This window comes from Octodon degus, unplaced genomic scaffold (assembly GCF_000260255.1).
Source record: "Octodon degus isolate 3935 unplaced genomic scaffold, OctDeg1.0 scaffold00251, whole genome shotgun sequence".
In the NCBI taxonomy this organism is placed as follows: domain Eukaryota; kingdom Metazoa; phylum Chordata; class Mammalia; order Rodentia; family Octodontidae; genus Octodon; species Octodon degus.
Window position 1 is genome coordinate 960003 of NW_004524827.1, and position 16783 is coordinate 976785.

Consider the following 16783-nt stretch of genomic DNA (forward strand, 5'->3'; position numbering starts at 1 on the left):
TTGAGGGAAAGCTTTTATATTTTTTATCATTAAGATGCTATTAGCTTTGGATTTTTACTAGATGCCCTTTGTCAAGTTGAGACTGTTCCCTTCTATCCGTAGTTTCCTTGGCCTTTCCTTTTCTGTGTTTTTAAAAGTTTTATTTGTATGTTTTAGATGTACATAGTGATAGCATTCATTAGAGGGAATTTATGTCTGTACATGGTATATTTTGATTATTTTTTCCATTCTCCTCCCGTCCCTTTAGCCTCTTTTCTCCTCTGTGGAATACCATCTGGGTGACTGTCCTTGAAAGAGAAGCAATTGTCTCCATGACCCTATTTCCATGTATTGAAATGTACAGAGCTGGGAAGAAAGATGGCAGGGGTCGTGATAGGAGAGTTGGGTACATTACAGATACAGAGCCTGAGAGGCCGGGGCTGCTGGCTTTGGGGCTTCTCCCATCAAACAGTGCTTCACCCCAGTCACACATCCACACAAGTGTTCCTCTTGACATTTCTCACAGATGGGAGAAAAAGAATAAAATTATTTATCCTCCACAACTGCCTGGCAAACTTCTCAAACATGCAGAAATCTACCACTGTCAAAGACAAATAAAATACAGCAAAGATGACATGTGGTATTTGGCAAAATTGATACTAGGGATGTCCATTGACCAGGCTTTGGCTCTGTTGGAATTCAGTGATAAGAAAGGGACAAGCATAATTAAAGAGGTTCTCTTACAAGCTCAAGATATGGCAATGAAAGCCCACAATGCGGAATTCAGGTCCAATTTGTACATAGCTGAATCCAAGACGGGGCGCGGCCAGTGCCTGAAAGGCATCTGCTACCACAGCAGAGGTCTCTTTGGGATTATGGAGAAGGTTTATTGCCATTATTTTGTGAAGTTGGTGGAAGCACCCTCTTCTGCCCGGAGCCTCCGAAGACGGCTGTGGAGCTCGCGAATGAGTACGTGCAGCAGCTGCGCAGCCGGACCATCATCCACACTCTGGAGGGCCTTGGCCTCTCCGGGGCGTATGCTCTGCCCTTTATTTTTAAAAATAAAAAAATGATTTAATACAAAAAATGAAATGTACAAAACTGGCTAGGAGTTTTCTTATCACTTTAATTGGCTTTGAGCAATTGGATTTAAACATATACATTCAGCTGACATGCTGATGGTAGTCTTTGAAGACAGCAGGCAGTCTTTCTCCAGACCAAACCCCACCTCTTTTGTTCTATTGTGTGAGCAGGGATGAGATGGGGTAAAGAGCCAGTGGTCCATGGGGTCGCTGTCTGCTGGGATGGAGCCTTGAGATAGAGCCCATGACTTTCTGGGGCTTGAAAGCTCATACACCAGAGCTGAAGCACCAGCCACAAAACATTAGATACAATTTCAGTTGTGTAATGCACATTACTCTGCACATCCTCCTCTCTGCATAATACAAAGGTGATTTCAGGCCTCCTACCTAGCCCAGTTCACAACACTCACTTAGTTATCATCATTTGCACATCCTCAGGCCACTCCTTTCTTCACCAATTAATAAAATATAGGTTTGGCCTTGGGTCAAGGTCTTTGCTTCAGATGACTATCATCATGGCTGGACTTAAGATCTGTTGGCTCTCCATAACTACAAATATGCTTCAGTGTCTTTATTCTCATGATGGGTTGCACTGGAGGTAGTAGGCTGCAATTAACTCACCGCAATTCCAATAACTTTTTATGCAATTACAAATATAAACTTCTTGGGTAGCAATGAGGACTGCAAAGAGCTCTCTATACCCCTTCTCATTTATAAAAGCTTTGTTACCATTTTTTATCCTGCTATTCTTTTTTCTTGTTCCTTCTTTTCTTCCTCCTCCCCCCTTTCTTGTTCTCATTTGAACATTTTGCTCCCATTCCACAATATCTGTTACACATTTTAGTCCTTATTTGCACTTCTTGTTTCTCACATCAGAAAAACAATGTGGTATTTAAAAACGTGTCTCTCATTTATGTCACTTAAGAGTATGGTCTCAAGGTGCATCCATTTAGCTAGAACTATTTCAAGGTTATCCTTCTTTATAGCAAAGTAGTAATCCATTGAATAAAACCCCACATCTTCTTTATACATTCACTGGTTATGGGCATTCAGGCTGTTTTCAAGACCTAGCTGTTACAAACTGTGCCACTATAAACAGGGGTGTGCATATACAGCTGTGGTATGAACTTGTGAGTTCTTTGGGTAGGCATCAAGAAGGGGAATATCAGATCCCCCCAAATTTTAAGACTCAATCCAAAAATGGACATCTGAAATGAATAGACACTTCTCAGATGAAGAAGGAGAAACAAGTAAATATATGAAAAAATGTTCAACATCACTGCTAATTAGAGAGATAGATGCAAATTAAAACACTGAGATCCCATCTCACCCCAGAAAGAGCGGCTACCATCAGGAAATCACCTAATAACAAATACTGACTGAGCTGTGAGGAGGAAAAAACACCTTACTGCTGGTGGGAATGCAGCCTGGTTGCAATGATTGTGAAAATCAGTGTGGAGATTCATTAACATATGTTTGTAGCAAAGGGAGCAGTGTGTGTGTGTGTGTGTGTGTGTGTGTAGAATCTTGTGTATTTTTCTTATGTCTTTAGTCTAGTATTGATTGAGTTTTTAATTGGTATTATTTTTCAAGTAATAGGGCTCAATGTGGAGATGCTTGAGGCAGTAGTGCTATAAGAAGGCAGAGTATCTTTCAGAGTTGTTACTTTCCTTTACTCTGCAAAAATCATGCTTTATTTTCTCACAACTTAAGATGCCACTGGACCATCCAATAGTTGTCCCACTGCTCAGAGCTCTGGCTAACAACACAATGCACAAAACAATAGATAGTTGTTTCCTATGTGTGACTGTCAGATAATCAGATACATTAAAAGACAAGGGAGAAGGCCAGGCATAGTGGCACAGGCCTATAATCCTAGTACTCAGGAGGCTGAGGCAGGGGGGTCACTGTTAGTTTATGAGGTGAAGGCCACCTTGGGCCTTCACATAAGTGAGTTCAAGTGTAGCCTATACTACATAGAGAGATCTTGTCTCAAGCAAACAGAAAAGTTGAGTTAGAGAGCTATAGTCATAGACTTTGTTATGTTTAGGGTCAGTGTGAACCAGCTCCAAGGAACCTACAGAATCTCATCCCTGGGTTGAAGGCATACTGAGGGGCATTACATCCAGCTTGGGAGTGGGAACATTTGCAAATTGTTGCCTATGTTTAGCAAAGATTTGAGAGCTATCTGTTGTATCCTAAGTATTTAAGAAGCATTGTGATGCTGAGTAATGATTACAGCTGTACATAAAATAGAAAGATTAGAGCTCAGTAGCCTGCTTAATATGTAAATATATCCAGTTATGCATGAGTTCTTTTAATGAAGTAACTTATATTTCTTTTTCCTACATTGAGAGTGATTGATGAAAAAAAAATATTTTACAAATCCATCAAAAGCTAGTGGGGAAACCCACTTTCTGGGCCCCCTTTGGTCTCTCTTAGACAGAAGCTATCTTTTTCCCAATAAACTCTTAAAAAATCCCAGAAACAAAACAAAAAGGGAACTAGCAGCCAGCAGGCACTTTGAAACAGCTCTCTGGTGCTGTCTGGCCTGAGGCTAGGAGTCAGAGTGATTGGCTTTTCCCTCTGCCTTCAGTTGGTTTGTGATTCTTTGGGTGTTAGGAAGTACACATATCCTCATCTGAGATCAGAGATGTTAATGATGGAGTGTGAAATAGATTTACTCATCCGTATATGCAGGATGGGCTGTCCTTTTAACATACAGAAACTGGTTATTGCAAACAGCAGTTAGCAGGCAGTGTGCTGAGTACTTTGCTTATATTATTCCTTCAACCTTTATACAGATCTTGGAAGATAAATGTTTACACACCTTCTCATGTACCAAGTCCCCACAAGGAATGTAAACATTATGTACCACAAATATGTACTACTAAAGAAAACAATCTAAAAAATTTACACACTCTCTTTTTACAGAAAAACAAGCTCTGAGAAGGGAAGTCCCTTGCCTAATCTCACCCTTTCTATTGTGACTAGGGTGGGATTCAAATTCAGATCTCTACAGAGGCTAACCCCAAACTGTAGTCACTACATTTTACATGTATCTGCAAGGATTATCTCACTTGTTACCAGAAGAGCCTGGAAAGAGGGGCACATTGTGTGTCTGTGGAGCAGAGGAGGGTCGAGCTCTTCTTTCTGTACCCCCTGCCCCCACCTTCCATGAGAAAGACAGTATCTGAAACAATGTCTTTTCTGAAGTCTGTCTTGAGAGGTGTACAAAACTTCCCCCCTTTTTTTTTTTTTTTTTTGCAGAACTGGGGATTGAACTCAGGCCTTTGTGCTTGCCAGGGACACACTTATTCCACTGAGCCATCTCCCTGGCCTTCAAAACTTCCACTTGCTCTTTCTGTAGTAATAAGAGGCTCTAGTCCTTTGTATTGCACAGTGGCTAATGATGTGTTCTACCATGTGTTTCTCATTGGGAAAAATTATACATAGCACTTATTAGGTAACAGACATTTCTCTAATCACTATCTATATGAACACACCGACACACACGGACACACATGCACACACACACACAGTTTTCATAATTGTCATGTGAAAACCCTTAGTGTTTCTGAAGCAGGAAGATAGGGTGTGGATACAACTGGTTGGGAAAGGTAGCACTACAAAATCCTCAGACATGTGCAGCACTGTTTCCAAGGCCCTGCACATGGATTTCTCATGAGCACTCTCACAGGGCTTTGGAGAGATGATCTGGATATGATGTCAGTATGGGAAATCTCTTTCTTTTTTAAGTATTTAGTACAGGGTCTCACTGCACAGATCAGACTTGTAGTGATCCTCCTGTTTTCAGCCTCCCAAGCACTGGGATGACAGGTGCATGACACCACACCTAGTCTCAGTCGCCATCTCAGTGCTCCCTGGAGGCGGGGCTGGCACAGCATGCCAGGATCCATCCACAGTGTGGGGAATCTAACAAAGGGACCATCACTATTTAGCATTCACTTTCATGTCTCTGTGGTAGCCCACCCTACACTGTGGTGTGTATTTGCCTCCCCATTTTCCTACTTTTACTTGGCCCAAATTTGCTCTGGTTATTTTCCTGAACTTTAATGAATGTGAACCTTTGCCACCCTTTGTACTTGTTTGGTTCAAAACAGGATGAACCTAGAAATTACCTGTAGAAGGGGACTCCAGCAACCCAAAGCCTAGTAACAGTTGCATTTCACACTGGGTAAACTGAGGCACAGAGAAGTGTTTAGTAAGTTTGATTAAGTCTACTAACTAGCAAGAGGCAGAGCTGGGATTGAATGGAGAGTGTGGTAACTAGACCTGTGCTAGTTCGTAAGGTAACCAGCAACCATCCATGGTTATTTAAATGCATTAAAATGAAATGCAATAAAATAAAAAATCCACTTTCCCAAAGTGAATACCAGCCACATTTCAAATGCTCTTCAGGCTCATGTGGCTAGTGTACAGAACAGGGCAAATATAGACTGCTTCCACCATCAGAGAGAATTCTGTGGAACGTCGGTGCTCGCCTCAATTCTGGGCTTTTAAAATGTTAAAAGTCAGTTGGGCATGTTGGCACATGCCTTTAATCCTTGATACTCAGGATGTTGAGGCAGAAGGATCACAAGTTCAAGGGCAGCCTGAGCAATTTAGTGAGAGTGTCTCAAAGCGAGGCCCTAGGTTCCATTGGCAGCATCACACACACACATGTGTGCACATGCGCACCAAGTGAAAGGGTGTGGCCCACTTAGAAGACAATCTGAACATGTCTCCTTGTGTTTGGGGGTTTCAGTCTTCATGTATCTTTACTCTCCAATTCTCTCTCTCTTTCTTTCTTTCTTTCTTTCTTTCTTTCTTTCTTTCTTTCTTTCTTTCTTTGTTTCTTTCTTTGTTTCTTTCTTTCCTTTCTTTCTTTCTTTTCTTCCTTCCTTCCTTCCTTCCTTCCTTCCTTCCTTCCTTCCTTCCTTCCTTCTTTCTTTCTTTCTTTTCTTTTCTTTCTTTCTTTTAGGTTGATTGATGCACAAGATAGCATTTGGACCCTTTTAAAGTCAGGCTTTAAAGTCTCACTTAAGCGCCTATACTAACTACCTTACTATCACCACTGTGACCTCAGGCCCCTACCTGAGACTTTTACGTTTAAAGAGCCATAGCCTCAGCTCATGCCTTTGTATTATGTCTACAGGCTCCACTCCAAATCATGGCAGGGAAAAGAAAGATGCCAAAAGGCTGTTTGCTGTTATCCCTTTGTTAGCTTATTTCTCTAGACGTTACCCTTTATCAGATCAATCTGATATGTTGCCTAGAGAGAGAGAAAAAAAGATAAAGGAGCTTTCAAATAAGCATCACAGAAGTGTGCAGCCGTTTTCCTCTGCTCCACTGATTTATGGACATTACCACAAAATTTCTGAGGGCTAGGGCAAGGAGTCATGTGATTCACAATGATTACCAAAAGAGCTTTTTGTGGTGCTGTATTTCAGAGGCCTAACAAAGCAGGGTGCTCCTTAGGAGCAGGTGGGTATCTGTAGGGTGAGGTTTTGGGAGGAAATTGACAAGCCTTTATCATCCCCTCCCCCTATTGTAAATGTCCCTCTCAGCTTTCCAAGAAGTCTGTGCTGCCTTCTCCCTGTCCTAATAGTGTGCTGTTTACTTCCCTAATTTATTGGAGAAGCACAGTACTGGCACCCCCCCCCACACACACACACTGAGATAAATGCAATGTAGAGACACTGGATCAGGGAAGTAGTTTGCTGGAGACTTGCAGAAATGTATGCCAGATACACTTCAGGTAGTTTTCTCTTCAGCCTGTGTCTGTCTGCAGGTTCAAATTCAGGAAGGATTGCAAAAAGACTCCATGAAAACAATGTTTCTAGACAGATATTTCTCAGGCCACTTGAGGATCAGGATTTTAAGATTGATAATAACATGCTTTCAAAAAGATTAGGGGGAGGCACCACTAGGCGGTTGCTCATCAGGTCTTGGCACTTGTGATCGATGGTGCAGGACTTTGCTGTCACACTGACAGAACACAGAAGCTGCAGAAGCTAGCACCCAGGCTGTGGGTGTGAGGTAACCTAGACAGGTCATGGGTAAGACAGTGCTCTTTCTCTTGTTCCTCTTGCTGGAAACAACCTGTTGCCCCCATGTATGTTGCTATAAAACCTCTCCATTATGGTTTGCAGCACCTATCAGAGTAGTAATAACAAGCTCTCAAGTCTGAATGACCAGTTGCCACTTTCAGAGCATTTTAAAGTCCTTGATCTCATTTCACTCTTACCCACTCTCTCTGGGGTGAAAAGGGCAGCATGTCATCTCTCCATTTTAATGGTAAGGATATGGAGGCTGACAGCAGCCTCAAGGCTGCCTTGCACAAAAAGGGTTTGAAGGGCCCCTGATTAGAATTCCGGATACCTGGCTATCCTTATGCTTCTGAAAACTTCTAGTGGCTCATCCTGCTATCTCTATTATTACACCTTTGGGGGGCAGTAGAGATGTTTGGTTATTCAGAAGGGAGACACCATAGCTAACACAGTGAGTTCTTTTCTAAGATTAAATCAGCTGGAGGGGTCGACAGTATTAGCAGCTTCTCTGGGATACTCTTGCTTCACTGTTCTTCAAACGACCCCTTTCTGCGCTTAGTGTCTTTCCTTTGCTTCTCTAAAGTCAGAATGCCCCTTCAGCACTGTTTTTCTCTTTCTTTTCTTAAGCTGCTTCCCAAGCCTATGTTGACAGTGCGGATAAAGGTATTCAGGGAATGTTCTGCACTGCTTACCTTCATGACCTAGATGTCGAGCATGGCTTGAAATGAAGTGTCTGAAATTAATTACAGGTTAAGCCTGGACTTCATTTTGTAGGCAGGCAGAGGTTAGCCATGAAGAGTCAGTATGCTAGGTTTTAGAAGGAAACCCTGAAAACAAGGTGAGTCCCAGGATGAGGCTGTGGAATGGTGAGCAGGAAGCTGGCGGAACCTTGCAGGTGCTAAACAAGGTGAAGGAAATCACCTAAGAGATGTGATTTAATGAATAGTTTGCCAATTAATTGAAATAGCTGGGGGTTTTTTTGCCTTAAAAATGGTTGCAATAAGCTGATCATAGACCCCAAGTGTGTGTGTGTGTGTGTGCGTGTGTGTGTGTGTGTCTCCTGGGGATCAAACTCAGGACCTTGCACTTGCCAGGCAGGCACTTATGCTACCGAGCTATCTCCCTGGCCCAAGTGTGTTGTGACTGTCTGTTTACTTGTTTGCTTCTCTGAGTGATGAGGGCAGGGTGCCTAGTCTTATTTCTCAGTTCTACCAGAGAAAGACCCACAGAAAGGCCCAAAGTTACTGAGAGTTTGATTAGACACAAGGGTAAGGGGTTCACATTAAACTGGCTTAACAGGATTCTTATTAATTGTAGGCCAAGGGTGTAGATGTGAAGGGTAGGGGATGAAGAATTTAAGCAGGTATCAAGAGTGATCGTCTCTCTAGGGTGCAGGGGAGAGGGTATTTTTACTAAACCACTTAACAAGATTCTTTGTTAAAAGACAGGGCTGAAAATGAGGCCTGATTAAGAAGAGGGCTTGGTGGAATTAGACTGCACTTTGGTGAAGGAGGAAACCATTTTCACACCCAGTCTGTTGGGGCACAATTTTGCATGTAATATCTGGCTACACCCTTGTAGACTTCATTTTCCTGTAGTATTCATAGTAGTAGAAGACAGACATGGTGGGGCATGCCTGTCACCTCAGCACTCAGGAGACTGATGCAGGAGGACTGGGATGAGTTCAAGGCCAGTCTGGGCTACATAGTAAGTGCAAGACTAGCCTGAACTACATAGCAAGACCAGATGGCAAAAGAAAAAAACAAAACATAGTAGTAAGAAATGGTGGGAAACCCAAGTTAAGGAACTTCTGATTACAATCACCCAGAAAGCAGCTTTAAAAACACCTAAGCCTGGGTCCTATCCAATAAATCCTTACTGAGGAGAGGATGAAGGAACTGTGTGCTTGACATGCTTTCTTGGTGATTAGCATCAGTGGCAGGTTTGGAGTCATAGGTTTACACAGCACCTGCATACTCATCAGAACAGCCAAGTGATAGTATTGTTTGTAAAATTTGCCTCCATTGTTTCTTAGGCCCTTTGTCTTAAAAATTTCTTAGTAATGTCTGCTACTCTTCAGACATATGATACCCTCTCTTACTACTCTTTTGAATGAAGTAAAACTTGCTGTCTCAAAAGTGGTTGCTTTAACTATTGCTCGCTAAATTTGTATTATTGGTGAGGAAAATTTTTTATAAGTGACAAATCCAGAAGTTGAAAAAATAGATACTCTTGGGGCCAGGGAGATAGCTCAGTAGAATAAGTGCTTGCCTGGCAAGCGCAAGGGCCTGAGTTCAATCCCTGGTTCCTCCAAAAAACAAACAAACAAACAAAATACTTTCCTTCCTTCATTAAAAAAAAAAGATGCTGTCAAGGAAGATACTCAGACACCTGAGATGGGGCAGCAAGGCTTCATGTGTGTTGTCTGCCTGGAGGCGGGAGGAGGAGGGCCACATAGAATGCACTGCTGATGTCTCCAGTCAGCTCAGATACGTTAGCTGTGCTTCAGATTCATAGGACTTTATGAAAAATATTAGGCAGAGTTCTATCTTTTCCCTAAAAAGACAGAAAAATGAAAGGTTTAAAGGCAAACCTTGACTCCCACGTAAGATGTAACACTTACAGAAATAGCAGTATGTCAGCAGAACAAGGGCTTATTGGCTCATTACCAGGCCAGGCTGGGACATTATTTCTGGCAGCTTCTGAAAGCCACAGGCTGTTAGAAATTTTGTCTTTCTTTCTGAAAGCTGAATACAGTTTGCTCTCACTTGTTCACAGGAGGCTTATCACTGGATCACTCTCTTTCTCTCTTTTCTTGGGCCTCCTTTTAAAATGTTAATTAAATTTGCTTGATCTCTGTTTCCCCCTCCCCCAGCTAATTTTGGAGATCAAGAAAAGGAACTTGATATGTATAAAAGATGGGCCTGTCTTTCCACCTGAGCTATCTTTGTATTTCATTTCCTTTTATTGCAGGAAATTGTGTCAGGGCCCTAAACACTAACATACATAACATTGATTGTATTCTGCATAACAAATTGGATTAGGATAATTACCACACAGATGTTAAAAAACCCTGAATGCAAACCCAATGCAATTAGTCATGACTTAATATACTATAATTCACACACTGGAATGTCTTATTGTGATTATACTATTTTAGAACTAAATGCTTTAGCAAAAAAAGGGGGAAGAAAAGAATTCTTTTGCTCTGCTGCTGCACGTGCTCTGAACAAGAAAATGTTTTATGCTAATTTGAAATTTCACTACTCACAATTCTTATTAACTAATCAGATCCTTCAATTTCTCTTGCCCCCTTTTATATAGAGAAAGGCACTTCTTTAGCAAGGCAATTTCATGCGCAATTCAACTTGAATGCCACCATTATGAACAAAGGAATTTGCACATGGGTGCTTTTGACAAACATAGCTTTAGAAAACTGAGCCTTGGGTGCTGGTGGGAGGCAAACCCTCCCCCACTGATTGTTGGGACCCTGAAACAAAGCAGACAGAGTGTAAGCCATTGGAAGAGGTCTGAGTAGCTACAAAGAGAGGACCTATCACAAGGGCAGTATGCTCAGAGCTGCCACAAAGGGCTGTGCAGCTTGTGTTTAGCCAAGGGGACAGCTGGGGGGTGACCTCCATCCTGGCGTCCATGCTCTGAGCTGTGCAGCCAGGTGCAACACTGCAGTTTTCCAAGGAAAGACTGCCTTTTCTAATTCATACAAGGCAGGAATTTGGTCACAAACAAAAGATAGTATGAGTGCCTAACCAGAAACAACAGCAGTCCTGGGACTCCTTGAATCTGAACTGTGAACACAAATCCAATTCACAAAATCGTTTTTGGCTTGTCCTATCTCCCACTTCTCTGTACTTACTTAGAATTGCTTAGAGTTCAAGGTGCTTCTAGAACTGTGATCAACATTTTATACTCTCGATTACATGCTTTGTGGAATTGTCCTGTATCTGTTTTACATCAAAGCTTTGTACATTCAACTAATCTTGGGCACTGTCTGATGGGTATACTAGTATCATTATTATCCTCTTGAGGTAGATTAGGGCTGGTGCAAATCAGATAATCAATGAGGTAGAATGTGTCAGAAGTCATCAAATCCCTTCATTAAACAGTGGAGCAGCCAGGCATAGTGGCACACTCCTGAAATTCCAGCACTCAAGAAGCTGAGGCAGGAAGAGCATGCATTCAGATTCATCAGCCTAGAGCACTGTGAGTTTGAGGCTAGACTAGGCTACACAGAGAGCTCGCGGCCAGGCTGTATTTCATAGTGAGAACCTGTTTCAAAACAAAACAAAACAAAACAACAAAAATAGTAGAGCAAGAGGTTTCCTAAAAAGAAAAGGCATGCACAAAACATGGGACCCAAGGGCTGGGGAGATGGCTCAGTAGAATAAGCACTTCCCTGGCAAGTACAAGGGCCTGAGTTCAATCCCTGGTTCTGAAAAAAAAATCTACAACAAAACACAGGACTCAGAATGACTCTAGACTTAATGCTCCTGAACAGGGTTGTGGGACAAATCAGAAATCTTAATCCTGCATTAGAATCTAACTCTGTTCAAGGGATCTATCAGAAGATGTTAGTTTTAGTCCTTCTTTTGGGTATGGGCATGACCAACCAAAATACACCATTCCTGATCATTTATATCTGGCATGAGACCAGGGATAATTTTTTTTAGGGCAATTTATACCTGGCATGAAACCAAGTGAGTTCTTTTTAAATTTTATGCATTTGGTACAAGGTTTCACTATGCAGCTCAGACTTGTAATCCTCCTGTTTCAGCTGCCCCAGTGTTTGGATTATAGACATGTGTCACCACACCCAGTCTCTGTGGCTGGCTCAGTGCACTCTGGGCCTGGGCCGGACTGGCATGCTGTACTGGGGATTGAACCAGGGTCCTTACGCTTGTCTAGGCAGGTGCTTAGACTGATGAGTTATCTTGCTGAGCTATCTCCATAGCTCCCAAATGAGTTTATGATAAGACAATTGTTCCAATGCTATATAGTGTTTCCAAGAGGGAAACACCAGTCCAGGCATTTGGGATACTAAAGGCCCCTTTCATTTTATCCTCAGGGCCACTGTGAAACTAAATTGCTGGCTGGCTGTGTAGTGTACTTTTTTCTACCTTCAGTAGATCTATGCCCTTGCTGCTTTTTCTATAAATCTTGTCTAATTTTACTCTGAGGACAGCAAAGGCCCAGAAAGAGCCTTTCAGGACACTCTTGAATGATACTTTCTGTAGTCCACTTACCCATGGTGGTCAGATTTAGCAAATAAAAATAAAGAATACCAAGTTAATTTTGAATACACTGTGTATATTTTTGATATCATCATCCTAAATAAAATAGTTGTTTATCAAAAATTGAAGTTAAATTGGATGCTCTTTGTCTTACTTGACAGCTCTCCCCCCCACTGTAGCACAAATCACAGAGCTCGATGATTAAAAATAGATCAAGGCCGTGCCGGCCAGATAGGTCAGCAGATTAAAGCACCCGCTTAGGCAGACACAGGGATTTGATCCCCGGTGTGCCCTGATCATGCTGAGCCAGTGATTGAGACTGGGCATGGTGGCACATGCCTGTAATCCCAGCACTTGGGAGGCTGAAAACAGGAGGATCACTATGAGTCCGATCTGTGCAGTGAGACTCTGTAGACACTGTGTTAAATACATTTAAAAAAATAGTTCAAGGCAACTGGTTCTTACAGTTGAGCATGCATTCAGATTCATCCGGAGGTGGTATAACCTAGATTGCTGGATCTAACTCTAAGGCTTTCTAATGCAGCAAGTCTGGAGTGATGCCTGAAAATAAGCATTTCTAAGATGTTCCCAGGTATTGCTGCTACTACTGGCCCAGAGACCATAGTTTGGGAACCACTGCTCTAGGACAAGCTTAATAAATAGGCCCAATGTAAGTGAAGTCATGATTAGATAGAAGCAAAAAGCTTCAAGGATGTTTTGCAGGATCTGTCGATTTCCCGGTCAGGACCCCTTAAGGCAAGCATCTGTTTTCTTTTGCTGACCTCAGCCGCCTCCCTGAACAATCACTCTTGATTGTGTTCACTTAACAACAAGCAAAGTTGTTCACATTTATTGCTTCCAGTCTTGTTTTCAACCCTATCAACTTTAACTCCCCTATCCTTCTCCCTTCCTTTATAGTTGCCACTGTCCTTTTGTTCTTTAACCCAGGGATGACGAATTTGCCTCTTGTGGCTACTGGCAGTGAAAGACTATTTCCTGAGCAGGAAAAAAACCTTCATTCCCTTCGACACTTTCTTGTTTTGTTTTCAGCAAGTCACTGTAACAGCTTTTTACATAAATATAAAGCACTACATCCCCACTGACATGGGATACTAAAATTGTCAGCAGGGAATGGAAAATATTTGCATGAGGAGTACTGTTATAGGAAGCTGAGTGAGATAGAAATATTATAGGCAGTCAGACAGGGCTAGACCCTGAAAGACCCAGTATGGAAGACAAGATACCTTACAACTGTGGGAGAGACAGGCACCTCTGCTATGGGCCAGGCCTCATGACAAAAAATTAAACAGAAGCAGTAGCATCCATCCTTAGGGATGAACATCAGGGACTGATATTCCACATAGGTAGCAATCACTTTGAAAAGAACCAGGACGAGTCCCTAATTTAACCCTTATGGGAAAGCCCCTGTCCTGTATTCATGCCCATTTGCTACGACTTGCTTCCCCATTTGATACTAGATTTAAGCAATTGTACCTGGGCAATTATAGTTGTAGTCTTATAGGTTGGCCATAGTTTTGCCCCACCTCATGCCCACTTAGTGAGTTCCCATTTGTTGCACCTTAGACCTGTCTCACCTTGTGGTTTTGCTCCATAAAAGTCCCTAGAAAAGGCAGGATCTTTGGCAATCTACTAAGGTCTCATTCTGTCCCTCTCTTGGACAGAAGCTTTTTCTCCCAATAAATAAATTCTGCCCTTGCACCAGTGAGATAGCTCAGCAGACTAAGCCTTGCTTAGGCAAGTGCACAGACTAGGGTTTGATCCCAGCACCACATGCTGCACCAGCCCCACTCCTGGGTGTGCTTAGCTGGCCACTGAGTCAAGGCGTGGTGGCACATGCCTGTAATCCCCACACTGGGGAGGCTGAAAGCAGGAGGATCACTATGAGTCTGAGTTGCATAGTGAGACCCTATAACAAATATATTAAAAAAATAAAGGCAGAACAGCTCCTGAGATAGGAGATAGCACACAGGTGGCCAACACAATACTAGGGGTCCTGAGTTGTAAGAGATATTGAGGGACATTTTTGCCAAGTCTGAAACTGCTCATGTTGTAAGCAGGCAAATTAGATACAAATATAGCTAGTCAGACAGGGCTAGGCCCTCAAAGGAGACAGCACAGAAACAAGATAGCTTGTAACTGTGAGAGAGATGGATGTTCCCGCTGTGGGCCAGATCTCAAGACCAAAGATCAAACAAGTGCACATCTCTCTAAAGATAAGCATCCAGGATTGATCATCACCTTGAGGAAGCCAAGAAGAGTCACTAATCCAAGTGGTTACTAGATAAACTCCTGTCTATATTCATGTCCCCTTGCTACCATAACTTGCTTTCTAATTTGGTTCTGGATTTAAACAGTTTTACCTGAACAATTATGCTTGTAACCTTATTGTGTGACCACAGTTCTGTCCCACCTCATGTACAAGTTCCCATATTTCCCAATTTAGATCCACCTCACCTCATGGCTTTGCTCTATAAAAATCTATAGAAATGGCAGATTCCTGGTCAACCCACATGAGTCCTCCTTCTGTCCTTTTCTAGGACAGAAGCTTTCATTCCACCAATAAATATATTCTGCTCTCAACCTCTGTCTGTTAATAAAATTCATTATTTGGTTTTAGAGAACATAAACTCAGCCCAGGTATCTTTCAGGTTGAGTTTCACTCCCCTATATCACTGAGACTAAATTCTGCCTCAATAAGCTCCTCCCTGGAGCAGGTGTGAGTCAAAGAAGAATTTCTATATATGCAAGAGTTGAAAGGTTGTGGAGCTTTGGGTGAAAGAGTTTCTTTCTTTCTTTCTTTCTTTCTTTTTTAAAAAAAATTAATTTATTTTATTTTAAAGAGGGAAAACAAAAACTACAACAAATAACAAGAACAATGACAGAAACAAAGCAATATAATACAGTACAAATGGTGCAGAGTTTCTGAACAAGAATGAAATACTAACAATGGTTGTTATAGTACATTTTTTTATTTTTACACAGAAATTTAGAAATCTAACCATATACAGAGTTGTAGCAGGGCAGTCCTGGTACATTTTTTCCCTTTTTCTTGTGTCTTTTTCTCATTTATTACCCTTTATTTAAAGAAAAAAAACCCTTTTTCTTGAGAGACAGTATGGTAATAATTGTTATGTCATGACAAGAAGTAAGTATTTAGAAGACCAGAAAGACAGGCATTCCAAGCGTGACCCTTCTATTACACATTGCTATCTTCAGTGCAGTTGCTTGGTTCACAGTTATGAGCATGTATAGTTAGTCAAGGTGAGAATCCTATCAATTAACTGCTAGTTTCAAAAACCTGCTGATGTTTCTCGGGATCATTGCCTTGCCCATCTCTTGCGTATAAATGTATGGCTTTAGTACATATTGTTAATTGTCAAATTTTTGCTTGGACTGCCAGATATAGACATGTAAGATTGATCAAACAATTAAACATTAATCCCTTTTTTCAATAAACCTTAACTGTTTCCCTTGTCCTTTTTACTTTCTTTTTTTTCTGGTCTTTTAAAAAAATTAGGTTTTATTTTATTTTAAAGAACAAAAGCAAAAACAAATAGCAAAAGACAAAGACAGAAATGGAGTAACAATATGGTACAGATTTTCAAATCAAGAATAACAAATTAACAGTGGTTATACTATGCATTTTTATTATCAAATCTGTGGCTCAGACTAACAGATATAGTTACTAAAAGATTGGACAAATACTTGCACATTAACACTTTCAACAATACTTGATTTTTTCTTGTGCTTTTAATTTTATTCAAATTTATTTTAAACACAGTATAATCATGATTGATAAGACATTAGAAACAGTACACATTGAGAACAGGATGAGAGGTATTCAATCATGATTTTAGTTATTCCACATTGCTGTCTTCAATGTATTTGCTCAAATTACAGATTTTAGAATATAGAGCTAGTCAAAGTCAAATTTTAAACATTAACTGCTATTTTACTTTATTTATTTATTTTTCTTTTTTTAAAAAATATAAGCCTTTTGTAAGATTTTTTTTTCCAGAACCAGGGAATGAACTCAGGCCCTTGCGCTTGGCAGAGAAGTATTTATTCTGCTGAGCCATCTCCCTGGCCTTTAATATAAGCCTTTTTAAAATTCACTTTAATGAGAAAAAAGATAAAATAGCAATGAAACAGTTTCAACACAGGTTAGTAGGGCTGTTACAATAATTAATACATTGCATGTTGTTGTCTTCATACTAGTTATTCAGAGGACAAGATGCACAAATGATATTTTGTCTAAACAATATTCGTACAAACCTTTCTTCTCAATGAACTAAGAGAAAGTAACTGTATATCTATCTTATCTTGTGTATACACATATATTTTTTCTTTCTTTTTTCTTCACAACAAAATATTCCTTTATTTTTTAATAACTGCTATT

General features: G+C 41.0%; 1 pseudogene; it reads left to right on the plus strand.

Annotated features, from left to right (window-relative positions):
- Positions 1 to 357: 357 nt before the first annotated feature.
- The window catches only part of LOC101583878, a 55737-nt pseudogene continuing 39311 nt past the window's right edge, over positions 358 to 16783 (plus strand).